At 42.2% G+C, this 26,988-nt stretch overlaps 1 protein-coding gene across 1 annotated transcript in view; it reads right to left on the bottom strand.

Moving 5' to 3' along the window:
- Window positions 1-26,988, bottom strand: part of Heph (polypyrimidine tract-binding protein 1 heph) — a 504,094-nt gene that overhangs the window by 398,374 nt on the left and 78,732 nt on the right. The gene's annotated exons all lie outside the window — the stretch shown is intronic.

Here is a 26,988-nt window from a genome sequence, read left to right as displayed (position 1 = left end):
GAGGGGGAACCGAGAGAGGGGAGACACGCAGCCGGCAACAGCCGACTACGCTCTCCCGCTCCCTACGGTCTTCCACGAGTCCACGAGTCTTCGCTCTCTCTACCTCCGTTCCGTCTCCCTCACACCGAAGACGTCTCTCCGTCACTCGTCGCGCGCGTCCCTGTATTGGTGTATCGGCACACGATAGGCCACGCCGTGTGACGCGCCGAACTCTATACGGGGTGTCTTTTCTGACTTTCACGACATGCTGCCCTAGCTCGATGTCGAGCCGCCACGAAATCATTGTTGTACAACCGTACGACCGAAAGACGTCAAACAAACGGAACACATCTTAATGATAGATTGCGAATTTTTTCGTAAAATAGAAATTGTCTCCAGTATCGTACTGAAATTAAATCAGTATGTATCTTTTCTTTAAACAATGTTAATCCAGTGGAAACAATACCTTTTGTCTTCACTGTTCTGTATTTGGATCATCCATTTCTGCCATGCATGCATAAAATCCGCAGTCGAAATGAACGCATCCAACTTAGAGACAAGCTTTTCACCTATGAGTGACAGGAAAAGTGGCCGATTGACATTGTACGTCTGTAATTTCATTACACGCCTGCAGTGTCATCAATTTTAATGCTCCAATGTTAACAGATATCTAGCGCACGTTTCGCTTCACTATAGCGCTTATATCCAAGCTGAAAAGAATCATTCAAATAATGAAATATTTGTACATATTACTACGTATGTAATAATTACAACTATCTTCAGCAACAAATGCAGGCATTTTCTTCAGCAATATACTTGACCAAGTTGAATTATTTCGATAGCGTATATTAACCCTTTACACTCGAAGTCATTTTTAATTATAATTCTAAAATCATTTCTCTGGCTCACGGTATTTCGATTTTATGTGACAGGGTGCGTTTTATGTTTATGATATTGATTCTTGTGACTCGTGTCGATAGTTTCACTTCTAACAATTTTTTAAAACTTAAAAGAATTTCTGTAGTGCCTTAGAGTCACCACTCGACTGCAAAGTGTTAAATCCATGCCATAAATCCATCAATTGTATTCATAAATATCTCCTGGAGTCCCCATTTGCAAACATACTCGTACAAAATTTTCCTTGCTCCTAAATTCATACATAAATGTCATCGCGTCAATCCTGAGACACCCTGTATATTCGTGCTACCGCATCGCGTCTTCTCGTACTTTCCGCAGTAACGTATCGTGCGAAACAATTTTCGCTAAGAAAAAGCGTACCCGACGTCGAACGAAGACGTCGTTGACACTGTTGCATTGTGGTACGACCGACCGAAATCGAACTTCGTCGACGCGCGACATCCACCGAAGACACAGCATTGCGGATAAGGATCACTCGTGGCGGTTGTTCCCCACAAACGAGTCAGAAAAACCGCGGCGCCCTTCCCCTCTCCATGCACCAGCGACTGATCAAAAGAGGTGCAGTACTTTTTGGAACCTAGGACGCTCTTTGATCGGTCGCGTGGTGCGCCGCCCTTTCAGAACTCGTCGCGAAACTTGGCTGACGCGATTCCTCTGACGCGCGGGCACGGCTTTGCGCGGCGTGTGGCTTCGGTGGGGGTGGATTTAATGAGGAAGAAACGGAGGAATTAAATGTCTGGAGGAATTAATTGGTCCGCCGCTTTACCCTGCGTCTCGCGGAACTTCTAACTCCGCGGATCTAATCTGTCGTTGTCTCGGGATTAATCGTTACGAGCCGACTACGAGTTTCAAGTACACAATGTAGCTTTTCGTAATTAAACGTATGTAAAAAGATGCGTTGGTTTTTACGTTTCAGGTAGACGTGAATTGTGATCGGTTTTAAACAGGTTTAAGTCCATTCGGAAACTCGTACGCACGCGAAGTGTGCGTTTCCAATGTACAATGTAGACTTCTGCGTTTAGCTTCGATTTAACAAGAGAGAAAGTTTTCTGTTTCGTTTAGACCTGAAATGTAGCCAGTTCCAAAAAGGGTGAAAGTTCATCCAGAGACTATAGTTTACGCAGGAAATGGACGATTCTGCAGGGAAAGGTGAAGTAAATGTGGGAAGCGTGTGCACAATGTAGAGTCCCACGTGGCGCCGTAGTAAAGAAAGATGTGTCTCGCGTTCCATGCAGACGCGTACTATAATCAATATGGAACAAATGGAAGTTTATGTGGTAGCGCGGTTGAAGCCTCAAATACATATAAATGTTGAATGCACAATGTAGATTTCTTCGGTCACGCGCTCACTGCCAGCGTCATACATATGTGACGATCACGACTTTGCACTTCACGCAGAGGACGTCAGATTGATTTTGTAAACGTAATTATTTGAAATTATGACACATAGCATGTGGTAAACCCATCCATAATTTATAAAATCATTTAGATCAATATTACTGTAATTATTACAGAATTTAAATGACTAATTTCTAATTCTTTTTTTTACAATCACTGATATCAAAATATTCGTTTGAGAATTTAGATCAACTTTTATATTAAAATATATATTATAATAAAAATTGTACAAAGTTTTAAATACATCCAATAGTGGCATTGTTACAGAACAATACATAAAAGTCGCGTTTAGGATTCAGTAGTTCTAGTGTGTTAACAGGCTTCCGGTGAATTCCGATAAGTGTTAAGCATTGACGAAGCTACAGTAAAGTGTCTCGTCATTTAGTCCATCTTACGTGAATCGTGATCACTTTTAAGTAAACAGAGGTTCACGCGTATGCACATTGAGTGATGCTATTCTACAGAAAATTTACACACGCGCATAGGAGATTGAAATAAATCTGAAAAACAGAACGTAGAATCCAACGTAAAACTCGATAAGAGGTTTCTACGATCTATTTCAAGTTCTCTCTATACAGGGTGGGTCATCATACATTGTCATGTAAATTCGCATCACTATTATTAAGCGCAGCGGAAAATATTTCGGGTGAAATGAAATGGTTCCAAGAGGGGTGCATTCTGATGATACTAATTTTCTTGCGAGCGAACGCGTGGAGTACATACAAAAGTCACTAACGCTTTATTAAACGAACTCGTATACTCCTTATTGCATTGTTTGGTGAATAACCTACATTTGCTAAAAACTATTATTTGCGTTAAAAACTTAGGAAATATGTGGATATTAATGTTATTAGACCATGACACTCTTGACAGTATTATTCAATGAAACGTGTATATATATCGGACAATATAAATCATATTATATATAGTAAAATATAAATCATATAATATGTACTAAAACATAAATCGTATAATATATACTAAAATATAAATCGTATAATATATTCTAAAATATAAAACATAATATATACTAAAACATCTTAATATGTATGTATGTAAATATGTAAAATATGTATATCATAAATCTTGACCACCTAAACGAAACTAAATTGACTAACTACGTGACGCATCCTGCATAAACAACACTATCTCAATAACAAAATAAATCTAAAAATACAAGTAAACTTAGATGGCAATATATGGTGATCCAGTTTACAGTATTCTAAGATGTCCCCCGGATCTCCTCAGTTCCCCCATAGAACCATCGGCGAGTCTGCAGACAGTCGCTGAGAAACATGTTTCCATTAATTGCAGCGGCTCGAAACCAGAAGCAAGTCGTCGGGCAAAGTGCGCACACCCCGGCGCCTAATTCAAAATGAGATTCCATTTTCGCGTGACAGACAAAGCCGGGCATTCCGTTTGCGCGGTGGCCCATAATTCGGCGCGATCCCGCCGCGAACATCGGCTCGGTGACGGAGCGGCATTGTCTGGATGTGGCGCGCGGTATTCACCGAGCACCCGTTGTATGCTCGTGCACATGGTCGCATAGGCGAAAAGAATATACGAGCGAGCAAGGTGAGAGGAACCGAGAGGGCACGACGACGAGGGCCTGAGAAAGAATGGGCGAACGAGGAACGTGGCGGCGAGGGGTGAGGGAGGAGAAAAGGGAGTGGGAGAGAGAGAGAGAGAGAGAGAGAGAGGGAGAGCGAGAGGGTCGGTGAGAGAGTCGGGAAGAGAGCGAGAGAGTCGAGGAGAGAGCGAGGGTTCCGCGGCGGAGAAGGACGACGGCCACAGTGGGTGCGGCGGGGCGAGGGGGGAAGGGCGGGAGGGGAACGAACGGAAGACCTTGCACAGCGTGGCTCCGAGCCGCGTAGAAAACGCCGCTTTGTGTCGGGGTACCCGGCATAAGAGAGGAAGTACAGGTCTAAAGGAAAAGAAGGCCCTCGTGCGTCTCCGACGCTGCTGCCGCCGCCGCCGCCGTCGCTGCTGCTGCTGCTGGCGATTCGCGCACCTAAAGGTCTTTTCACACGGCTGGCTCTCACGACGCTCCGCGAGACAACCCGATGCCTCGGCCACCGTAGAAACGGAACGCCCGATATTTCTCTCCGTCGACTTTCCTTCCACGTCTCCTCGACCCGCGCCGAACCCGACCTCTCTGGAAACGACCATCCCGGCCGAGCACGAGAAATTGGAACGGGACACGAAAACGCAGGCCCTACAAGCTCCGTGGCCTCATACCGCGCTACCTAGTGTCTCTCAATTTTTAATGCGTTTTTATTTCTCAGCCGAGCACCAGCCCACCAGCTTTATTCCGACGTCTCGTAGATCTCTGAATCGCTCTCGCTACTTTTCTGTATTTTCTCTGTATCTTGACGAGGCTCGCCCGTGACGCTAATTGCCGGTTACGATCTGTTGGTACTCCGTTCAACGGTTATTTATTGTTGCTTTGTGGGAAAGGCGAGACTCGATTTATTTTTAGGTTGGTCCTTGTTTTTTGGAGAATTGAGATTTTTGTAGAATTTTCTGCAGAAGAGTATTTGTTGTTTGTGCTATTCTGTTGTGTCGGCCAATTTGGTTGGCATGGTAGGTGTTTAGCGTACCGTGTGAGTATTGTGTTGTTATAAGTTGAAATATTATTCTTTTCTCCTGCCTTTAATGTTTAGTTATGTAGAATAATATTTAATATGTATAATAATACTTAATATATGTAATAGTATTTAATATATATAATAATATTTATAAAAAGTATTACTAGTAAAAGATACATACAATTTCATATGTGAGAAATCATTCTCCCATCATTTATACCACGATTTATCAATCATGCCAATAAAAAAATCTTTGGAAAGCGGCTTAGAAATTATTCTACACTCATCTTCCTTTTCACCCAAGAAATTATTGCGATCTAAGAACGTCTAATCACCGTAATCACCATTATCTCCTATGATTCGCAGCGCACCGAACGCGTCAAGGTACGAGTGACACCAAGGATTAATTATTAAAAAAATCCCCAGCAATTCGCACTCACGTCCTATCGTCTGTAATTGTTTAATGTCCACGTCGACGGTATGAATACTAAGCGGTCACAGGATGGCGTACAAAGCGCGACCTTGAAATCCGCGTCGTTCAATTGCATTTGCGCAAGACTATAAAATCGTCGTTTCTTATAAAATGCTTTCTCTCGCGCACGATTGTGTAAAATTTCGAGACGACACGCTGCGGCGGATTTGCCGCGGCGGCCGCGCAACGTGGACGACACTTAACGCGTCTACCCGACCGAATGCAAAGAAAGAAAAACCGAAGGGAGCGGGGCGCGTTACGCGGCCAGTACACGTAGTAAGAAAACCGCATCGTACTAAAATAAAAGGCGAAACCAGTGTCCCGGGTTTCTCGGAATTCACGGTCGCATCGGCAGCGTGCCTTAAACGCCGGCCGTATCGGCCGATTATGCTTGAAAACTCATTTGTTAGGTTTGCACGGCAGTTACATAAAACTCTGCGCCGGGTATATCGGCGTTGCGCAACTACCGTCGCAAAATGGCGACCGAGCAACGTACCCGCACGAGCATCCTTTTTGCCGAAATTGTTTGTACGAGCCGTGGATCGCTAATCAAATTTTTCAACAATTATTTCTCGGCTCGCGCGCGCTCATCCGCCGAAATTCGCGAAAATTGTAACGGTGCCCGTCATAAATAACTCCGGTGTCAATATTTTTTTAATTGCTTGAACCGTTTCATTGGAAACCTATTGTCCGGAACAAAACGTTTACATTTCTCCGACAAAAGGGACCTCGTGGGTGTCGCGTGGCCCGGTTACGGATATTATTTTGTGTATAAATTAATTCGTACAGCGTGGTGGGGAATAATTGATGGCCCAAAAATCGATGACGGAGTGTTGACATAATGTTCCGGGAACAAAGGAGCGGGCCGGTGTGGGTGCGCGGACGAACAGCACGGCCCTGGGACGCGCCTGCATGGGAACATACCCACAGGATCCTGCTCACCGCATACACAAAGGACGAGCCACCTTTTGCGCGTAAACTCGTGCCGACCGGATCACATTCGCGTGCACACACCGGCGAACAGGTTTCTGGACGTTCCCTCTTGCGCTAGTGACGTGCTACGTTGCTCAGTATTCGGTACCATTGTTCTCGACTCCGCCAAATTAGGAGCTATTTCACCCACTCCAATTTACACGGCCGCCAATTAAATCTATTTAAAAATTTAAGCTCGCTCGCGATATGCTCACAAGGCTCTCTGCAAAGTTTCAAATTAATATGTTCGTTTCTTTTGTTTAAATACATTCGCAAATACCGTAGCTATGATTTCTCTGCTAAATTTGAAATTATTTCCATCCCTGCAATTCCACCAATTAAATCTTTTCAAAAATTTAGGAACACTTATAATATATTTATAAAGCTCTATATAATTTCACAAATTAATAGGTTTGTTCCTTTTCTTTCAAAATATTCGTCATAATTGTAGCTATAATTTCTCTGTTAAATGTGAAATTAATTTCCATCTCTCCAATTCTACCAGTACCAATTAAATCATTTTAAATATTTAGGAACACTTACAACATATTTACAAAGCTCTCTATAATTTTACCAATCAATACGTTTGTTCTTTTTGTTTAAAAAGATTCGCCAATATTGTAGTTACAATATTTCTGTTATATTTGGACCTACTTCCATCGGTACAGTTCCATCAATTCCAATTAAATCTTTTCAACAATTTAGGATCGGTCACAATATATTCACAAAGTTTCCCACAATGTTGCAAATTAATAAGCCCGTTATTTTTACTCGAAACAATTAACCTCCAATTAAAAGACATAAAACGAACCCAATTAAAAAGCATAGAAAATGCCAAATTGAAAGACATAGCTCCAATTAAAAAAATCCACCGAGGCAATTGTCCGGGAGAAATTGTTCATGGAGGAATTGTTTAAATGAAAATATGTAACTTTCAATAGTTTGTAACAGTTTTATTTGGCGCGATGTTTCGCTGGGCGGTGATAAAATAGAATTGGACGTAGGCTTGATCAAATATTTGAGGAATCACCCGCACTGTTTGAATATACAAAGCGCGGCCTATTAAACATTCGGATAGGTCCGATCCTAATTGAAATGCGCGGCCATACTCGACGACGGAATCACAAATGGCGGGGAGGGTTCCACAGGTATATTTCTCGAAAAAATATACGAGCGGGCCGCGACGGATATCGTAGTACACCGCAGGACGCTGTTCGGTCGTTACTTTCCTTCCGAGAACCGAGTGAGTTATTTCTACCTGAATTCTTGGCCGCATCCTGGCCCGACTGTTCCTCCGGATAGTGAATTCGTTATTTCAGGAAACAATTGCACTTGATTACGACCGACAGAGACTCCTACAACTCTATCCCGGTGCACGTGCGTCCGTGAACAGTGCGAGTATAAATTTTTCTAACGGACAACCTTCCGGAATCGCCACTCGAAACGGGAACGGAGTTCGCGAATTTTTCTAAACGAAACGAGCGAACGTGGCGGGTCGAGACTTTGCCGAGATCTTTGCGAATGCATTGAAAGTGATCTGAAATTTTGTCGCGTAGAAATATTCGTTTTTGCAAAAGATCCTGAACCTTTTGTTCGTCACAAACAAGTAATTCCTCTAATTAACTCTCGAAATAGGCACGACTTCGCAAATTTTTTTAAACGTAACCGATAGGACATATTAAGTTCAAACTTTGTGGAGATCTTCATGTATGTATAAAAAGAGATCCCAAATTTAGTCGCGCAGAAATATTTACTTTTTCAGAAGATACAATTGTCTTGACACAAATCTCTAGAAATTGACACTCGAAACAACGACGACTTTGCGAATTTTTCTAAACGAAACTACTGAACGTATCAAGTTGAGACTTTGGAGAGATCATTATGAATGCATTACAAATGACCTTGAATTTTATCGCGCAGAAATATTCACTTTTACAAGAGACTCAGAATTTTTAGTCCCAAAAGACATGCTAGCTCTTTATCGGAGAAAGTCGTTGAATAACTCTCGCTAAAAATTAAAAAAATTCTTCTTATTTACGACCGTGAGAACCACGTGGATTAAAGCAAATAAAGCCCATTGCATAGTCACAGAACGTAGTATTATTCTCGTGATTGAGTTGATAAAAATCGCGTTAGCATAAACATCGTAGTCGGAGGTATGCCGCGACGACACAGCGAGGCTAAATAGGCACAGAATTCCGCACAACAACATATCCCGTTACATCGATTCGAGGATCGATGCGGCCGATACAGAAAAGTTTAATTAAACCGGGAATACCTTGTGCCTCGTACCGGGCTTTAATTACCGATAAATTGGTAACATTATTACGATGTTCGCGGGCTTAACGATATCGAAACTTCATTTTTCAACCGCGCCGTTCGGATCGCACGCAGCCGCGGCCTGCCTTCGTCGGATCGCCGATAATTCACTTATCGCGGATCAGAGGAGAAAAAACCGTGGCGAGGCTACTGCGCGTCAACGGGAATGAAGACGCAAGGGGCTTTTAAATGGTCATTTCACGCTGGACGCGTCCGAAAATACACGTTACCCACTCTGTACCACGTAATGACTGTGAATAACGTCTCACTCGGCCCGATGAACCGCCTTCGAGGCTCGTTCGCCCAAGAGAATTCCGTACAAGACGCCATTCCAGCGCACACAGTCCTCGGGAAGCGTCATTTATGTATGAAATACACCATAGAAACGACTTCAGAAGATTCTTCAATTTTTATGGCTATTCTAATTTGTCTTTTTGAACCAAAGACGTATACGTATAAATATTTCTTTGTATATACGTTTTTAATTCGAAGACACAGAAATTAGAACAGCCATAGAAATAAAGATTTATTTCGTTAAAATATATTAAATATAATAAACATCTTGTATGTAGTAAATATAGTAAATATCTTGTACGCAGCAAATACAGTAAATTCCACTTATGTTAAAATGTAGTAAATGCAGTAAATATAATAGGTCAGATACTAAATAGTCAAATAATAATATTTACACTTTCTTCAAGGTAAAACAGTACAAGCACAAGTGCTTTAGGAAATAGTATGACTAAACGCAGAATATTATCAAACGTAAATACTATCGAGCCTACACTGCAGTGTAAACGGAAAACTGCAAGATGTAACGATAACAGGTGTTATCAATTTTTAGACAGTGACAACTAAACTATGAATCTACGTGCGGAATAAGAATTATCGAATTTAATCGCCAGAAAAATAAATTCTATGAAAATATATTTTAATAATGGTAAAAAACTGAAGTGAGCGTAACAATAGCCTTAAATTTTCCTGTCATTTTGGATTTGTATTCGAGCTGACTATTTTTGTTGTAAATCAATAAAATCTAGTACAGTCTAGCAACAATATGTTCAAATGGTTTCTGGGTTAGGGAAAAGTGTTGCTTTTCGTTACAGCAGCGTTTGACGCGTCAGGTATTATTATGTATATAAATATGTTTAATGCGAGGCCTTCTGTAGGCCATTCCACTTTCTTCGCTTTTCCACGCAAGGTGGGAGACAAGTCTGGAGCCCATATCTCACCCGGTGAAACGCTAAACGCCGCTTTCAACGTGCGAATTAAGATTTATCGCGCGCGCCGTTTGACCGAGAAGCCTTCCCGCGCGGCTCCGTAAAGTCACGACGAAGACTTATGAGTTTTAACTACCAACAGACCGAAGGTTGCCCCGCCGTCTACGTATTTTCCTTCCCTTATCAGCAGTACGAGACCTCGCCGCCGTCTCGCCGAAACATTTGCCTGCAGTTCAGCCGCACCGACGACGATCAAACACTGGAAACCGTGAGCTGGAAATCGACAATGTTTAACAGGCTGTAACTACGCGAACAAAAATGATACGACGATCTACCTCGTCGTATATAGCTCGTTCTAAACTTGCTCTCCAAATTTCAGCTTAAAGCGAAAACCGGTACTCCGAGGTTTTGGGCACCTTCAGTGCTGCCTTACGCTGTCAGTAAAAAGTAGTATAAGATGGGTAAAAAAATCGCAGGTCCAATTGTGATAGCCCAATTTAAAGCTGAAAGTCTAAGCTTCAAAATTATCGAAGTTAAAGCCGGAAATAAAATTTTCCAACATCGCGAGTAAGTGTAAACGTGATAAATGACGAAAAGTAAGCACCTCGACGTTCGAGCCCATTTTTAGACATGAAATCATGTTCAAATAAGAAAGAACGATTGAGAAGTATAAAAGTAGAGTCGTAGCCCTGTGCAATGAGCTAAGGTTGCATTGTCTTACGATTTTTCTTCGCGAAGTTACAGCAGTTAATATCACGGCAAATATCCTACTTGGTTTAATCTCGATTTCAAAGTGGTCCGCCATTTTGTAAAAATAACAGCACGCCGATAGGAACGGATTGAAGCTGATTTTCAAGGACACAGCCGAACGGACCCGAAGGGAAAGTGCTCGATCGGTGCCCGCCGGGAGTCTTCCCAGCAATTGGACCGTGTAGGAGAGGCGCGCAAGAAACGGGTGAAGTAAAATTAATCTAAATTAAGTAATCGCCTTCTCCCCCGGCCGGCTAAGAAGGTCGATGCCTAAACGAGACGAAGAAGGCTCGGCGTCGCCCGTACCCATAATCGGCCCCTTCCTCTTCCTCTTTCCATTCTCAACAGAGAGTACTTTAGCCGGGCGATGGGCCGCGCGGACCGCTCCGTTCGTACGGTATGCGCCATCTGCTATCCGTCTGCTGGTTAATTAATTGACCGGCTTGTCCTTCCCTTCACTTACATTTCGCTCTTCTTCCAACGCGCCTCGTCGTCGCCCGGCATTGCGATAATAATAAATTCACAGTGGCGAAACGGTCCTTGCCGGCGACTAGGCTCCCGGGCATCGATCTTCTATGATCACCCATTAATTATGCCGGCACCGCGTGTCCTCTCGCGAAAATGATGTATCCGTCCCCGACCAGCGGATGGAAAATTAGCTGCCACCTCTGATTCGGCCTCTGTCAAAACCATCGCCGTTCCAGCCAGCGCCTCGTCATTTCTCAAACGTGCCTTCGTCGTTTGAAAGTATCGAAATACCCGGCGCGCTGGAGCGTCTTCCACGGTCAGTTTCACGATCAAGAACTGTGACACACGTTTTCACCGATTTATCTTGTATAACAGAGATTATCTTGCAAAACGGCTTCTTCGCAAGACAATGCAGCCTTGTAGTATAGACAGAAAGTAACCCAAGCGGTGATGGATAATTACAGCTCGTTAGTTATTATAAATTATTGCAGATTAGTTATAATAACTAACGAGTCCTAATCGCTAATCAGTATTTGTGAAAGTTGCTTCTGTGTTGTATCTATTGGTCACTGAATGGCTAGCTTGTACTGCTAATTCTGAATCCTAAGTATTCATTCCTTAAAATAAAGTCGTGATTGTATTGAACAGTGTTGCACAATGTTTTCTTTAGCAACCCAATTTCCAATAAATTTAGACCCAGCCAGCTTTCTAGGAGACATCTGGGTCAGTTAGCCGGCATCTAACTACCAGGTGTCATACCACAACTGCGTCCCGCGGAACGTCGCTAAATCATTTTCAAACAAAACAGTGTAGAAGAGGATCATACACCGGGGGTATCAAGGATTTGGCGGGAATGCGGAGCGATCAGCGTAGCTGGCAGCCTGGCGGTAAAACGTAGCGCACCAGGAATGATAAACACCAGGATTCCGGTAAAGCGAGCCACCTCAATCATCTTCAGAATGTATGTACAAATTGTAGGCCGGCAAGATGAGGACATCAAGGATCAGCCATAAATCCCGTGGAACGCGATCGAGGAAGCCGGTAGCGTCTGAGAGAGCCACCGTCCAGACCACGGACGCCCGCAATTAGGTTCATAAATCGCGAGGGAGCATCCGGTGAATATATACATATATACATATATATGTATATGCATATATGTATATTCGAGAAACGAATGCACGTTAATTGCGACGGACACGGCGATCGCTTCGGTGCAGCCGCGATAGGGAGTTAATTAACCACGGTGTCAAACGCTGACACGCCGCGGGACTTGTTGCGATCCGGCTTTTCATTCTTCCCATCGTTTCCTCTTCTAGGAGGGAACGTGCAGGCGCAGCGCGCGCGGCTGTGACGCCCGTCTGCAGCCACGCCGGCGTTGCACCAGCTGGGCTCGAAGCCAACTTTTCCTCGGCACCGTACCCGCTGGATGTTTGACTTCTCAATAACAGTTCCGCCAAAACTTCGCGACGTTTAAGCAGCCATCATGCGGTCGCCTGCCCCCTTTTACCCTGCCGGAAGTTGCCGACTCTTTTGGCACGACCGGGCAACCTGCAACCTTTTTTTGTTTCTGATCGCCGGGGAGAGCTAGTTTCCAAGTCCCATCGTTTCAGATTCAAGGGACACGCTTTCCGAAGGGTACTGTTGCCGCTCGACTCATCAGGAGATTAAATCTGAATGCAATCTGGGATTGGATCAACTTCGGATTAAATTCAGGATCACTGAAGACTTTAAAATTGGATAAGTTAAGGTTAAGATTAGAGCTGAAATTAAGTCCGGATTTAAATTACGTCAGGTTCAATTAGGTTTATGTTGGGATTGAGTTTCTCTTTTAATTAAGGTATAGTTGAATCAGGTTTAAGTATAGGTCGGTACTAAATCAGTAGAAAGTCTAGGATTAAATTATGTCAAACTTAAAATTGGATAGGATTGCGATCAGGTCTGAGTTAAGGTTAACATTAGAGCTGAAATTAAGTCCGGATTTAAATTACGTCAGACTTGATCAGGTTTATGTTGCGATTAAGTTTCTCGATTAAGTTAAGTTAAGTTTGCGATTAAGTCTAGGATTAGATTATGTTAGTCTGTATTCAGTTCTGGTGTAGATTAATTTTGCATTAAGTTCAGGTCGATATTATGCCAGTGTCAAGTCTGGGTCTATATTAAGTCAGTCTGTATTAAACTAGTATTAAGTTCTGGTGTAGATTAATTTTGCTATATTAAGCTAGTATTAAGACTGGGACTACATTAAATCAGTCTGTATTAAATCAGTATTAAATCCTGGTGTTGATTAGCTCAGTGTTAAGTCGAGGTTGGAATTAACTCAGCACTAAGTCGAGGTTGGAATTAACTCAGTATTAAACCCATATTAAAATCACGACTTACTTTTGACCCTCCTTCAAGCACTCTAAGCTGAAATCTACTTCTAATTAATTCAAGATTACATCCAACTCTATCCCAGATTAGTTAACCTAGAAAAAAAAATAAACTTAAACGACTCCATCCACACTTCCTCCTGATTTGGAAGATCCTACGCTTATCCTACCCGAAACTGAAACTATCTTAAACACACCCAAGTTATGTCAAGTCGGACTAAACCATTTTTAAACTCCGTGCAGTACGAAGAATGACTTACGCGCCCCGTTTGGAAGTCTGATCGGTGGAAAATCTTGCCTTCTGAGCTCCTCGGCCATTCTCCTTTCATCGAGAACACCGATAACTTTCGTTCCAGTGTTCCGGTTGAAAAGCCGAACCCGGTACGGATTACCGGGACGCAATTTTGGCCCTGTCCGAGGAGCGTCTTCGTCCTCGAGGATTTCCATAGCCATTAGAGAAAACTTTGGACACGTACCGCCTCGGCGAATCTATCGAATCGTCGGGCACCGGTTGTCCGTTCGCGAAACTTTCGTTGTTAACAGCGACAAACTCGAGCACGCCCGTGGGGCAGTTCGCGAACGATGTTTCATAAATTTCCCTCCTGTCGATTAGCGAGCGCCGGTGGTCTCCGTCGATCCAATTTCTTTTCTCGATCTTCCGCCGCGTCGACGTCACTTGTTCCATTCGACGAATTGTAACAACTCTCTTTGCCCCCCCCCCCCCCTCTCTCTCTCTCTCTCTTTCACTCTCTCTTCACCCGTCTCTTTCTTTCCCGCAGTCCGCCACCGCGGATAACCAAGTTTCGACGTGGCTCTTTATTGAGAAATCTCCTGATGGGTAGTACGCCAACGATAGAAATTGTTCGGTCCCCCATTGTTATCCCGAAGCACGAAGAAACGCGATGTATACTTTAATCTCGACGAAAAATGTCCCCCTTCTCTTCCGCCTCCACTTTTACCCCGGCACTTCTGCTTCTTCTCTCGCCGTACTTCCGCAGATTCGAATCGGAAGTCTCATTGTTGCTAAACGGGCGGACCGGTTCGATGAATGAAACGAGACGGCTTTGAGTGCTACATTTCCTGAATTATTGCTGTCTCCGTGATTCGAGGCGCGCGCCGACCCGTCCGTGATGCCTCCCATCGATTCGAAAATCACCACGGTCAGCGGAATCATCTAGCCACGCTCAATTGGCACCTGTTCGGACGCGGCCGTATCTTAGACATTTTATGACACCGTACCAGGGTCCTCGACCCGATCGTAGAGACTGGACCGGGTCATAAATCTGTCGAAGGACGAGGCGCATCGACGAGCACAGCCAGGCCTGGTTAAAAATGTTTGGAAAAGTGTTCAAATAGATATTACGCGTTTATAGCGAAAGAGACCAGCTGGGATACAAACGCTGAACTATTTTCGACTTGTACAAATGATTAAAAGGGACAATTTGTCCTTATTTATCTACTGTCTCTTATAATCGTCATCGAAACTAGTTATTTTACATAAAGATCCACAGTCTAGTTATTATTGACACTTTATAATCGTCTTAGACACTTCTAAAAATTGTTATATTACGTTTTAAAATAACTTCAACATTGTCAAATTTATTTATGTTCAAAAACTATTAAAACATTGTTTGGCTGGCGTCATGGAATTCAATTTCTTATGCATAACGTGCGTTGTATGAAAAAATACTATAGGTCAGAAAACTGATTTGGCGTTAAGATGGTTTCGTTTGCAAACTGTTTATACTATAGTAATTTCTTTAACTGGGACGTAGCTACTGAGTAAAATTTTAAGTAGTCGCAGCCGAAGCGAGACTGTTTAGGGTAACGTTAGGCGTCCAGCTCCCTAGGAAATCGGCTGATAAACCGGGTCTCCAGCGTTCCTCTATCACCCAGCCACCGCATAACGAATGTCCGTAGGATATCGGTTTAGCAACCCCACGGATGCCAGTGCTTATCTCGTTGTCAAACTCCTGACAGCGAACGTCAGACTCCGGGTGCCATTCCAGGACGTCCGAGTGGCTGCTACCGAGGAATTCTCCGCCTCCATCTTTGTGGGCTTGTCAAATCTTTGCCATGGGGCCGGTATGCCGTCTAATATACGCAACGCGAGGTGACAGCCGGCTGCCACCTTTGACAGACAATTGTCCTGCCGCTGGAGCCACGCGTTTTACTTTCTCTACTTATCCGCCGCGACTCGTCTATTTCGATACCGGCGCGGTTCAAACGCGACCACACGGTTCACCAATTACTGTGCCCCCGACATCGAGAGTGGTCGCTACTAAGAACAATTTTAGCAACTGTGTTGACAATTTTCGAAAACTTAGCGGCAACTGTTGGATAAATTAGAATGGACTTTTATAAGCAGAGTTTATTTGAAATATTTTCCGAATGCTGTTCTGCTCGAAAAAATTCTCTCTTTAGGAGAATTATATGCAACAAAATGTGCGTACTAAAATTTTATTCAAGTAATGTTTCGACTAGATTCTTCGAATGAAATTCTATTCAAGCAATATTTCGAGTAGAACAGTATTCGAGAAATGTTTCAAATAAATTCTGCGTATAAAACTTCATTCTAATTTATCCAACAGTTGTCACTAAGTTTACGAGAACTGTCAACATAGTTTTCCTAACTCTATTCAAGAAATATTTCAAATAAAATTTCGAATATATTTCGAATAAAATTATATTTACAGATATTATTCGCAATATTTCTCGAATCAAATTTTATTCTAGTAAACTTTGATTCGAGGAAGTTATTCGAAGATTTAGTTCAAAGTATTCCTCCATTTGACTTATGCTAGAAAACAAATTAAAGGCGCAGCAACTGGCTCGTCCACCCCGCCGCTGCCTTCGCAGAACTTCCGATAGAAATTATGACTCTCGAGCGAGAAAGATTCCACGACCAACTCCAGGAATACTTGACACTACAAATTAGCCGCAATATGTTTTATTGCGCTGCGCTGCTGGGACGTCAGACGGAGATTGTCAGCCGCGGTGCCATTGTACGCGGTGCGTCGTAAACGTCGTGCGGCGCAGTGAATATCGTTCTATGGGGTAGTTTGGCTAATACGCTCGGTGTTCTATTTGGCAGACAACCAAACAGAACTTTATTGCAGCGCGTCTTGAAAAATGTGCCGCTGAAAGACTACCATAATCTAGTAACAATGTGCGAGAGGGACGTCGAAATATGTCAACGGTTTAACAACCTGCCTTGTTCGCACTTGGACGACACTGTATTAATTTGTCTTTCTAAACCGACCAGATACTTTACAGTTGAATAGTAAAGAATTGTTTAAGTGATAAAGTATTATTTGAGTAATAAAGAATTATTCGAGTAATAGAGAGAATTGTTTGGATAATAAAGAATTATTCCATTAATAGAGAAAGAATTACTAAAATAATAAAGTATTATAAAACAATAAAGAATTATTCGAATGATACAGAATTATTCAAACAATAGAGATCTATTCGAATAGACACAGTAACAGATAACGGATAATGAATGATCGTTACTCGAATAAAATATTCAATTAAGAAGAATTAATCCTGCTAGTTATCTAAAACAAATATCTATTCCAAACAATTGAAATAACTAAAAATTCTATCGTGAGATCTCCCGACATGAAGATAGTCTACACAGTGGCGACATCTGTGATTTTCGGACGGCTTCTAGTTGCTTATTACACTATATGTTACAAGTAACAAATACATACATGTAATAGCGAAAAGAATAAAAAAACAAATTAAAAACCCGTCAAAAGTGAAAACCCGTAACACAATACAAACTTAGATAAAGAAATACATCCAAAAATTCCCAACAATTCCTCGGTGTCCACGATGTCTGTAATTGTGCAGAAGAAAGTACTATATATAATTTATTAATTTCGATCCTTAAGATCAAGAAACTGACTTGGTCTTCAATTATAATCAATCCATACAGTTTGTCTCCATTGTATCATTGTTCGCACATCCTTTGTTTATTGCTGCTTTCCTTTTTCTCTCCACTTTTCAGCCATTTCGCTATTCCCTCGTTTTCTCCAACCTCTACTATTTCTCTACCACCTTCTCGCGTTCATCTACTAAATGTTTTAGCGTATTGTAGGACGAAGTACTATTACGAAACTAACTGCCGACTATTTCGATAATTCCAGTGTTGAGCACGTAGTTTAAAGAGTGTCGAGTGTGCAGGGCCATGGCTAGCGTAGGTCGAATTTGTACAGTGGAGTAATTATCGCTAAAATAGATCAAAGTGGCGGCGGGCACGTAGGTAGCAATGATGTTGGCTGTCAGTCATTGCCGAGCAGAGCCGGTCGGAAGAGCCGCGCGGAGCAAACAGGCGGCCTCGATATCCGCTGGTAAGAGGACTCTCAGCCAAAAAAGGGGATGTAGGATCCAGGGTGGCAGCGCCGAGAAACGATTTCCGCGGCTCCTCGTTTCCATAGAGGCAGTGGCGTCCTCTGTACGAGTCCAAGTGTCCGCCGGCCGCATGTTTATTCAACGCACGACCGTTCATTACCCACATGACAATATTGGTTGATGGGAATTGCTTGTATCCCGTGATACGCACCATTTGATATGCGGGCTCTTGTATTACCCGCTGCGATGCCGTGTGAGTCACTAACTCTCTCTCTACCTATCTTTCTCCCTCTATATATTTCTCTCTCTCTCTCTCTCTCTCTCTCTTTCTCTTTACCTTACTCTTCCACTCTCTCTCTCTCTCTCTCTCAGGGTCTCTCTTCCTCGCCCTCGCTTTACGTCTCGTGTCGCGTGTGCGTAAGCCCGACTCTGTTTGACGTCCTTCGCATAAATTTTTTCCAGGTATGATAATTGCTACCGCTCGAAATCGTTAGGGGTCTCAACGGAGGCCTGTGCGAGCATTGTTCTCATTCCTAGAAAATGAAAGGCAGAAATCCGCGGACGCACGGTTGCGCCATGATCGATCCGGCAGACGATCGATGGAATTCCAAAAAATTGGATCGAGCCGCTGTTTCATCTGTTCTTGCTCTCGATCGGTTACTGCTTCTATGTAGAACCCTTTATTTACGGCAGTCCGCTCCGCTAGAGCGACGCGACGGAATTGGTTCACTTATAGTTTTATATTATATTATATTATGTTATATTGTTTTGTATTGTATCGTATTTTTTTTTATTTCACTTTATTTCATTTCATTTTATTTCAATGCATTCTATTCCATTATACATATTATATTTATATAGTATGCAGGATGTATCAAAATTATTGTAATTCAACTGTTTTTCATCGATCGCGAAACAGTCATATAGAGATCAGCTGTGTCGGTTATCATACACATTGTAAGAGGTCTATGAGCTATCCTCCGAACGTAACGAGGAAAATGCAATCCGCGATTTTGTTTACGATTTAAAACAGTGGCGACGGTTTACAGTAACTGTACGTTAACTGTTGAGCGGAATGTTATTGCTCAATTAGTCTGAGCGTCCTTTTCGGAGTAATTAGTCGTGTTTCGTAAAGCGCTCCTCCCAAATACTCTGACGAATTTTTCTGATACAAGATGGACTTCCATTGATTACTGCTGACCCTTGGTCCACCCTGTGATCACTAGCGACCATCGTAGTAATCAGTTGTGGTCATTCAAGTCGTAATCAGTGGACACTCAAATGGTTATCAGAGATCATTCAAGTGATTATTACTGGTCATTGATACGATAAGATAAGTACGTGAGTGCTTAATAATATAATCGCTAAAAAGAATTTTTCTAAATATTCCATATCAAGAAACAATCAATTTATTAACGCAAAAATTCCTCGAGTTATTTCTGCTGGAAAAATTATTCCACATCTCTGATTCTATCAATTATTGTCGCTAACATAGTAAATGTGAATATAGCGCGTCAAATTGACAAGCAGCAACCCCAATCGCAGTAAATATTGTCACATCCTTACGTTCCATATTTTTCCATCGATTACAATATTAGCTCGTCCCATACTAAATATTACAATAACTAAACACGTCCGTCTACATTCATCGCCAAAACATTGAATCGAAGAAATCGTTCGCTCTTATCGCATCGATTACTTGCGACACCGTCGATTTGTCACACAAGGAACGCGTTAACCCTCTATGGGCAGAATTTATTTCTTAAATATTTATCTGCAGACAACTTATAAGGAATATACTTCGATATTTCAGATTGATAGTGATGCAAATTGCCATGAATATTGTTATTGGTTGTCTCAGATACCTTATACGACCAAGAGGTAAGCACTATCTTGTGAAAAATGTAAAATTATTTGTTTAAATGTCGATATGTAACTATGTAACATGAAAGCTATATGAGCTCATAGAGAGTTAACTTATGTAATCACGAGGTATGCACAATCTTGTGAAAAATCTAAAGTTATTCGGTTAAATGTCGATATGTAACTATGTAACATTAAAGCTGCATGGGCCCATAGAGGGTTAATTTATACATATAATCAAGAGTTATGCACCATCTTATAGAAAATCTAAGATACACTGACTCATAGAGGGTTATCTTGTAAAAACGTAATGGCCAGACGATGGTTAATCGCGCCGTAGCTCGCATAACTCGGTTCGATGCCGTGTAACCGAGATTTGCGTAATATACCGTCGTTTAACACGTTCCATTATCCGTCAGAGGGACTTAATAATTTCCATGGCAACGTTTGGCAGCCCACTTAGCCAGTAACTTTGATCTCGAGCGAAGGCAACGGTTATGGTCTTACCCCCTACTCGTCCCTGTCTGGATAATAGAGATTGATGAACGTCTCATCAATGGACGGGGCCTGCCTGATTAGCCTCCAATATGTCGCCGAATGCGAAACCTGCGTGCCGAAGATCGGACCGGTCGCCTTGAACCGTTTGCTTTACGTGCCGCTCGCCTGATCACGCCTATGCCATGAAAAGAATCGATTGGTTCTGGATCGTGATCGCTGGCCGTGTCTCCCGATGAATCCAGATGCATTTATGCAACAGCCATGATTTCATTGATCATCGGTATTCGTGCCAGTCCGGTCTAGATCTCGATCGAAACGGGAGACGATCCAGGTCAGGATATTATCACCGGGTTTACGAGAAACGGCGGGTTGCTAATTGTTCATTTTACGATCATTTAGACTGCAAAAGCATACTTGACAGTTGTTCATTCGTTATGTCGCTGCTTTAATTCAATGTCGAAACATTTAGAAAGAGAGAGAAAACACTGTTGCTTAGAGATACTGTAGTATTTTGTAGTAAATAGTATTATCTTGATAATGCAGTGCCGACATGTTTTCCAATGCATAAGACAAAAGCATTAATCATCGTGCTCCATTGTTCAATGTCTGGGTTATTTTCATGCATTTGTACAAGTATTTGTCAATTTGTACAAGTATTTGCATTTGTCAATGTACATTAGTTGAAAATTTGATGGAAATGTTGTCGCGTTATTTTCGAAAACGATATTATTGTAGGTAAAAAGATACTTTTTAAATGTCTCTTTCTTTAAACTACATTATTTAGATATATTTTAATATTGAATATGACTCAGAGTCGAATAGAAACTGACGAGGCAGAATTAAATAAAAAATAAGTCAGAAATGTATGAAAACTAAGTCAAGACTAAATTATAATAAAATCATGCTCAGCTCTGATTTAATGTTAAACCTATCACTGTCAAATAACTAGTTTCTCATTTAAAGATTATAATAAGAATTGAGACAATTTCATGGCAAATTATTGCATCGATTGCATTACTTGAACAACTACAATCACAAAAGTCGTACAAACTCTAAATAAGTTGCATATCTTTTCACCTCTATCAGATAATCCGCACCAATCAATTCTATTATTCTTTAGATGCATAGTTAACCTTTTCACGCCTTTCGCCACGCATGTGTACGTTCAGTTGTCTTAAAATTATGATTATTCCAATTGTAAAGAAAATGAGAATTAGTTGAAAAACAATTCGCTACAGAATCCCTCAGCAATACTAAAAAATCTCATCGAATGAAACGAGATGGAGGATAAATAAAAAAGAAACAATGAAATAGATTGTTCCTTGCTGTAAAAATTCACCCTGAAGAGGCTAAGGTCAGGTTCAGCTCGAGCCAGGACACAGGCAGATTTCTTGGGCGAAGTTCTCGCGTCTACATTCGCCGCATTGTTAATCGCAGAGCACAGCTGAGGAGGGTGCCGGCAACGGAGTCGGCTCGGACAGCCTCATCGTCTCGCTTCGAAATACTTTTGTCTCGGCGCGAGACAATTCTGCAGGAAAATTCATCCCGCTCGGAAGAATCAATCATGCCGGCGGCGAGACCGAAGTGTATGCGGAAGATTGCACCCAGGTACGAATAGGTATGCATAGAGGGTGGCCGCGCGGTTGACCGGGTTTTGCACAGCGAAATTTGCATTGAACGACGCAGATACGCCAACACGGCTGAACGCCTGCTGAGAACCGCGTGCGCGTGTGCTCGCGCGCGTACGTATACATATACGTGCGTGCGAACGCGCGTGTCCGTGTTTGGATCCGCGTAGCGAAACGCACACACAGATCGACCGGGTTGTGCTCGCGTATAAATAGGCGGGCCGCGTGGAAAATTATGCACGGCGTACCGATTGAAATGACCATTTTACGACTAATTTATGGTTCCCGTTCCACGATTAATATTAGGAGGTGGGGCCCGGTCGTTCGTTGTTACACGGACCCGAGTCAGACGGCCAGGAGTCGTCAACGATCACGTGTTTTACAAGGAAACAGATTCCCGTTTGCCCCGGTTTCGAATTTATCCGACAATGCATCCAAGGCTGCAATTTCCTTCCGCGTCCAAAATGAATTGTTTATTACGCGTAGCCCGCGCGCGACCGGCCAAATTATTTTTTAATGAAACGGCGATATTAATAACTTCAACATAAGATATACAGTGTGTAACTGAACGAGTTGGCGCCGGCTGATTTGACATGGAGAAATATGAAACAAATGCGTGACTACTTGATTTCGCAATTTGTTGACGACGGTTCGGCTGCGCCGGACAATTTATGTATGAAATACGTGATAATTTGTTGTATTTTGTTAGGTTGTTGCAAATTAATTTGGGCTCTTTTGTTAAAGTTAGTCTTGCAATGATCGAATGCTTTGTTTCTTGCACTGATATATAATATAGAATATAATACAAATATAATAATATATAATGATATACACTATAAATATAAAAATTCAAGGAATATATATATATAAATATAATAATTCAAAATATATATATATAAATATACAATTCAAAAAATATATATAAATATACAATTCAAAAAATATATATAAATATACAATTCAAGAAGAATTGTAGCATATAGCGTAGATACATTTTTTAGAAAAATTGACCAACTTCGATAAACAATAACTCCGCGAAAAATCATCATAGGATGATGACTCTCATTTTAAATTAAAGCTTAAAATCTCTATTTTAGAACAGTATTTTTCGATTTTAAGCTCGATACACTCTCATCGCTGTAAATATTTAAATTCGAGACCATGTTTGTCACAGTGAAAATTCCAACTTTTGACGAAATGCACAGGATTAGTAAAATTTTTTCCAAAAATGCCATTTCCATCGAAATAAAGCCCAGTCCTTTCCTTTCAAATTAAAAAAAAAAATCGAATCTCGGCTACGAGTTTTATTCGCAAAATTACGACACTTTAAGCTACCCCTTGCAATTCGAGAATTTGAAAGAGATACGAACGTCGAAGAAACAATTAAACTTTGCTTTCCAATTTCAATTTAATTCTACAAGACGCTTAAATCTTATAAAATTTCCAAGGTCGTGAGATTCTTAAAAATCTTCCATTAAAAACGACGCATCTCTAACCGATTTAATTACCTTGCCTGAATCGTTCCGACGCGACGCCGCGATTTTACCGCGACCAATTAACGGATAGGAAAAATCAGCGAATCGTTGGCGGTTCGAGGAGTCTCGTTGTCTCCCGATTGAATACGCGCTCATCCTTTTTTTCGCGGATGCATCAAGTCGCCCGGCGAACATTTTCAGTCCTGACGTGTCACGTTTTATTTGGCCCTTTAGGGGCGAGTACACAGCGAACGGCCGGCCGGGGATTCGTGAGCGGAAAGTAAAATTACACGGAGAGTGTGATTCGCGGCGAGCGTGTGCGGCCGTGTGACGATCCGCGCGCGTTCGTGTACGCGGATACCCGCGTTCCCGTGTGCAGATGCACGTGTCCGTGCGTGTTCGCTTTCCCGTGTGTGTACGCTTCCTGTGTGTAGCTACCCGTTTCTGTGTGCAGTTGCCCGTGTCTCTATGCGTCGTTGCGCGTCTCCGTGTGTGTGTGTGTGTGTGTGTGTGTGTGTCAGCAAAACAGCGAGGGATGAGGAGCCGAGCGCGCCGCGGCGTAGATAGCGTTGCAGGCGAACGCGTGCACCGCGTTGCATGCATGCAGGCGCACATGTTCGATCGTTGCCGTCGATGCGACGACGTTGTTACGGAGGACAACGGGTTTTCCCTGACGTTGTTACGTATTCGAGGTCAGAGCCGGGAACAAAACCCCTGGCAGCAGTTTCTTTTGTAAATCACTTCGGTTTTCGATACGCTCTCCCCGGCCGTGCCGCAGCCGCGCCGTAGCCGCGCCGCGTTGTCGCGTCTCTGCCTTTTGAATATGCTGGGCGAAACCGTGTGTCAATCGGACGCGTATCGCGATGTACGAATTCTACTTTGCTTCCGTGCTGTCAAGGACTAACAAGATTTCGGAATGCAGACAAGCCACGGTGACCCGGCCACCAGTCCTTTCGATGAACTGTTTTTTAACGATAAACGTACCACCGCTGGTCAATGATCGGTTTCATATTCTCTGTTCTCTTATTGTTGAAATTGTGAAGCTGCTTTCTTTAGAAATTGTTTGGCATACTTCATTAATCTAGCACACGCTATTATATGAATCGTGGGGATAATAGAATCTGTCTTGTAATTTTAATAAGGCAACACCTATCGTTAAGCCTAAAATTCGCTAAAGCCTAAAATAAATAAAAGCCTAAGTCGTTCAAGCCTGAAATAAATTCTTCGGATAAAATTTTATTCGAGTAATATTTCGAATAAATTCTACAATTCTCAAAATTCTCTACAAATTCGATTCGAATATGTCGAACACTTGAATAAATATGTCGAATAATATTTCAAATAAATTCGACGAAAATGAAATTCGTTCTCCATGATTCGAATAAATCATACCTAACTCTTCGAATAGAACCATTCGATTAATATACCGTCAAATACCATTCTAATAAGATTACCTAAGACCAGCCACTTAAATTCCGGTAAAAATGGATACAAAAAAATATTACAAAATTCGAGAATATATGCGGTATGTTATTTCGAATTTCGCAGTCAAGTCGAGCCTTTATTAATTTCCCCGACTGCGAGAGAACGGCAGAAAACAAGCAGAGAGGGCCGGTACCGTGACTTTATATCGGTCGCCGAGGGAAAAGATCTTAAATCCGGCGAAAAAATCGGAACCAGGGTAGTCCCCGAGCGCGGTATTCCACGCGGAGGATCTGTCGATAGATCGGTAGGATGGGAGCCCCGGGAGAGAATCACCTTATTGCCAAGTCGGTCCTGGATATCCTTATGTATAGGGAATGCATCATTTAGCATACACCCGATACAGGGAACGGGCGGCGCCGCGCCCGAGAAACCAGTGCACTCCGGTGATGCATTGCCCCGGGAGATTAATGTATCGCGGCGCACAGTTTGTTAGAGTGAATAACGACCGGGCTGCAATAATGATATTGCCATTAAACTGTCCGCGAAAGTTTCGTGTTTTCGTGGTTACGCGGTGGATCGATCGCGGGGCCAGTTGATTGATTCGCACGGACAGCGCCGGCGATCCTGTTCACCCGGTTGTCCTAAGTGCGAACCGGTTTTTGGCTTCACCCTCGGCCACGATCGAACATATACAGTGTAACAATGAATTTTTAATACTGTGCCGCCGTTTCGAGGGAACAGTGGCGACATCTGTTGATCGTCGACGTGCTCGGCAAGGTCAATCGTTTGCCTAACGCGTCTATATTAATGTCGGTCGAATGATGAATGATAAAGTTGTCACGGTTCTTCCTGGACAAATTAACCTCTTCTGGGATGAATTTTTATAGCAGGATACAATCTATTTAATTTTTTCTTTTCTATCTTTAGTCTAGTTAATTTATTCTCTTATTTCCAGTTCATTTCATTCGATGAGGTTTTATTAGTATTGCTGAGGGATTCTTTACATTTTCTTTACAATTCGAATAATTATGATTTTAAGAAAACGGAACGCTTGGTAAAGTCTATGGGAAATGATATGGAACTTGTTGTACAGCAATAGCGGCATTGGATAAGTCACGATTATGGTGGAATATTTTACGTTTCATATAAATCGTCAAGGTTACAAAATTTTCATCCCCGTTACTTTTTTCTAAAATCAAGATAAAATCTAGACAAAAACTATACTACAAGAAAGATGCAAATCAGTTAATATTGTCTCTCATTTCCCAGAATAAATATTATATATATTTGGTTGGGGAATAAATTCGTAGCGTTTTTATATTTCCTCTTATTTTACAACGATTTGTTGCTGTTTGACAAAGTGTGTCATATTTATTCGATAGAGCTGTCTCTGCTCTACAAGACCGTGCTAATCATGTTTTCTTAGTCATTTAATTTTTTATTTTTTTGGTCGCTGTAGCAGTACATGTTCGGCGACCGTAATAACAATTCGGGCTGTCCGCTTGCAGATGCCAAGGTTTTGGCGAAAAAAAACGTTCCTTGACGTTTGCTAGTACAGAAATTATCTTATTCCTTTATTTATTTTTCATTTTTTTTTCACACATCAACAAATTGGTCGAGAGGTGGGAGGAGGTCGTAAACAATAACGGCGAATACATAATGGATTAATTCATTGTTATAACTATTGGCATCGTTATGTAGAGCAGAAACAGTTCACACACTTTGTCAAACAGCAATAAATCGTTGCAAAATAAGAGAAAATATAAAAACGCTACGAACTGATTCCCGAACCCAATATTATAAATACATAAATATAATAAGTATACAAATGTTATAAAATATAATAACTTTAAATACCGAATAGATGACACGGCTGAGAGGATTATACTCGTAGCTCAAGTAAAACATGCCCGACCACCGATGACCATCTCACTCGAAAAGCAATAGTAGATAAATGTCTATCGAGTCACTATCTCGCCGAGCCACCCGGTATGCACGCGCTCGGCGCGGTAGCCAGAACAAGGCTACCAGTAAAAAGAGGAAACGCGAGATCTGGCATCGGGATAACCGGCTCCGTGGCGGCGAGCTGACAACGTTTGATCAGAATCTAATGGGGTAGTTAAGTCTGCAGCTATCTGTGGTGGATCGCGGCGGCAGCAGCGTCGCGCGTGGATTCGACTCGATCTGGATCAGCGAGGAGACGCGAGCAGGAAAATGGGCGCGCGTAGAGAAGAGGAGGCGAGAGAGAGAGAGAGAGAGAGAGAGAGAGAGAGAGAGAGAGAGAGAG

The sequence above is a fragment of the Augochlora pura genome, chromosome 7 (genome assembly GCF_028453695.1).
Source record: "Augochlora pura isolate Apur16 chromosome 7, APUR_v2.2.1, whole genome shotgun sequence".
In the NCBI taxonomy this organism is placed as follows: Eukaryota; Metazoa; Arthropoda; class Insecta; order Hymenoptera; family Halictidae; genus Augochlora; species Augochlora pura.
The sequence above is the reverse complement of the archived record's forward strand: the minus strand, read 5'-3'. Positions and strand labels throughout refer to the sequence as shown.